This window comes from Alligator sinensis, unplaced genomic scaffold, assembly GCF_000455745.1.
Source record: "Alligator sinensis unplaced genomic scaffold, ASM45574v1 scaffold1727_1, whole genome shotgun sequence".
Classification (NCBI taxonomy): domain Eukaryota; kingdom Metazoa; phylum Chordata; order Crocodylia; family Alligatoridae; genus Alligator; species Alligator sinensis.
Window position 1 is genome coordinate 128400 of NW_005843427.1, and position 3253 is coordinate 131652.

Below are 3253 nucleotides of genomic sequence, written 5' to 3' on the forward strand. Positions count from 1 at the left end.
GAGCATCTGCCCTTTTCTCTAATGAGAGGTTGTCCACACAGGGAATCTGTCCCAATTTTGTCCAATTTTAAACTTGCAAGGAATTCACTGTTAACTTGTGTGTTACAAATTTAGCCAGATAAAAAAGCCAGTGAAAAGTGCCGTTTTTCTCAGTTCACTCAACTCCTGTTACCAGATTTTTCTTCATTAGTTAAACAATTCAGACATTATGCAAATAAAGAGATTTAGGATTGAAAGCAGAAGTAGAGTGCTGATGAACTCAAATATTTTAATCCAAAAATAGTTTTCACATCTCCCAGTAGCTACCTATGCAGCAGCTGGAACTAACAAGTCATGAGGCTTCACAAAGGACCAAAATGGATTATGAAATAGTCCCACTGTAACCCTCCTCACTTTAAAATCAGTGCTATGCCTTTTATTTGAAATTTATGCTATACATGAGCTGCTACAGAAGGGAAAACAACTATAGGAATCTTTATTGCTGTTTAGATGCACCTGCTACATGCAGAGACATGATAATCCAATAGGAGACGGAAAGCTTTGGCTTAAACAGAGGAAAACTTCCTCCCTCTCAGAGGATCAATGAGATGGAAGATCAAGCATCTGTAGCTACAGGATCAAAAAAATTGATAGTAGTCCTGTATTTTGGTAGTTCTCTCGAATACAGAGTCCTCCGTAGCCAATAACCGTGAACTCTTGGGAGAAGGGCACAAACACAATGGGATACTGTCTTACTACGCAACATGCTCTTACTGGTTTCTCAGTTTTGTTTTTTTCTTCTCTCTCCCTCTCCCATTTCAATATTGATTGAAGATACTGTTAGCCACACAAAAATCCCTTAGCCAAGGCAACCACTAAACAAAGAAACAGATTTCAGTCAGCACAGTTACGCTGATGCTGTAGTTCTGGATATAATACCAGGTCTCACAACACTTCAAGCTTTTTCTTCACTGAACTGGTCAGTTTAAAAATGCACTACTGCTCACAAAAGGCACAAACCAATCTAAACTGAAAGCACTGCATTGCACTAAAGTCCCACTGCTCTCATCTCCACCCAAAGGTACTTGCAACGAACCACAGCAGTCACTTGAAGGAAGGTGACAAACATGCCAATACAATTTACAGTACTGATCCAGAAGTACCTCCAAGACCAACTGGCAAGTGCCACTACAGCTCAGCAAGACAGAATAAGCCAATTTAAGAAAATAGTTCTCAGAAGAAACTAGGTCTTTCCCAAAACATCAACTTTATTTTGCTGAGATTTTCCATAGCAGTTGAAGTACATAAGCCTTCCAGGATCCATAACATGACTTTGCATATGTATAAGAATTGTGCAAGCCCCCCAAATTATTGGGTAGTATGGTTCAGGCAACTCCACAAACTTGTGAGTAAGAGAAAGGCAACACTAAGATACGGAGTAGAAGACAAAAGTATTTTGTATAGAGATCTAAACCAGGGGTCAACAATATACACGCCCCCCCCCTCGTCCACCACTGTGCCAGATCCAACTCACAGAGAGGTTAGATCCTGCCTAAAAAGATATGGCCCAGCCCAGCATGGCACAGAGCAGTGGTTCTCAATCTTTTTTCCACTAGGACTCATTTGTAAATGTTAAGATCCAGTCCCGACCCAGTGCCCCTCACTCCCAACATGTTGCCGCCAACCCCCCAGTGTGTGGGGCATGGGGGGGTAGAGGGTGAGGCAGGGGGGGCCCCAAGCAGCTGCTTGCAGGCTGGAACTCTGCCAGCCTGCAAGGGAAAAGTCAGGTTTCCTGCATTTTTTCCTTTAAGGAGAATCCATTTTGTTGATCCATTTTTAAAGTTTGTTCACGACCCTTTCATATATTCTTGCGACCCACTTTTGGGTCGCAACCCATGGGTTGAGAAACACTGGCATAGAGGCTTATGTGGCAGAGTGCTACGCTGAGCTACCGATCCCCTCTGCAGCACCCTCCTCAGCAACCCTCCCTACTACTCTCTTCAGCCTGCACTTTCCACACTAAAGAGGGACTAGCTATCTTCACAGAGGAAAAAGGATACAGTTCAGGGATCAGATTTATGGCCTTCAGCAGAAAGCTAGGTCATAAGTTCCAGCCCAGGTCGGCAAAATGTTGTTGACCGACCCCTGGTCTAAACAAAATATACAACAATACATACACCCACAACTGCTACTTTAGAACAAAAGGGATATGGAGGTAGAGTTTGGAAGAAATTCTGCTACACACATACTTAAAACGAATTAAAAGATTCCCTTAAATATATTCAGTGGTTGCATAATACAACAGAACTCTAGATAGCATATGTTACTGTGATCAGCCTGATCACCACATATACAGTGAAAGTATGGCTGGACAGATGGGAAGCTCCATTAACTGCTTAAATCAGCAGCCTGTAATTTGCTAATAAAAATGCAACAGTACATTTGAGGACCATTTTAAAGTTTCTGAAGTGAAGTGGGTGTTCTTGGGGTTTAGAAATTTGCTTTCACTCCATGACTTCAATTTTGACTTCTCATTAAATATACACATTGTATTCTCTTGCAAACATAGATAGACACCAGATAAAACACACACCTTGTTTTTTGAAAACACAGAGTGGGGGGGAAAAAAAAACCTTCCAGTTAAGGCCAACTGTGCAACAGTCTAAGGCCTTCTGGAAACATGGCATCCCAGGAGACAGTCCAGGTGAGGCAGCAGGAACTTCCTGGTGTGGCAGGCCAGCAACAAGGTTAGGCCCCAGAAGGTTAAAACAGGACTTTGCTCCTTTTGCTTGCAGGAGCCATAGAAGTGGCAGCCATTTTAACAGCATCAGAGCACTGGCTAAAGCTTCTACTCTTCTCTGCTTGTACTTCAGTGAAGGGGAGAGGGAGGAAATAGTTCACATGAACCCCAATTTTACAGAGGTGTATTTTTTGGGAAAAGGTGTGTGGTATGTGAGTAAGTATGGTAAATGCAAAACTACAGCAAGTGTGGAGAACAGGCTCCAAAAGGATTGTTTTAAAACAGGGGTGTCCAACCCTTTTGAATGTGGCGCCGGATCACGAACTTTTTATCACCCAGTGGGCTGGAGAGCCATATTCAAAGATGTCACAAGAAGTGGTATCATATCAGGAAGTGATGTCAGTTGACCTTTGACACCAATGAAGTTGCAGGGGTTGACATGGTGCTGGTTGACATGGCAAGCATGATGGGATTGACATGGTGCTGCAGAAGCCGCTTGGCTGCAACCGGGTTGACCTGGTGCTGGAGAAGCTG

At 43.1% G+C, this 3253-nt stretch overlaps 1 protein-coding gene across 4 annotated transcripts in view; it reads right to left on the reverse strand.

Moving 5' to 3' along the window:
- The window catches only part of MAEA (macrophage erythroblast attacher), a 79036-nt gene that overhangs the window by 64945 nt on the left and 10838 nt on the right, over nt 1-3253 (reverse strand). The window lies entirely within an intron of this gene.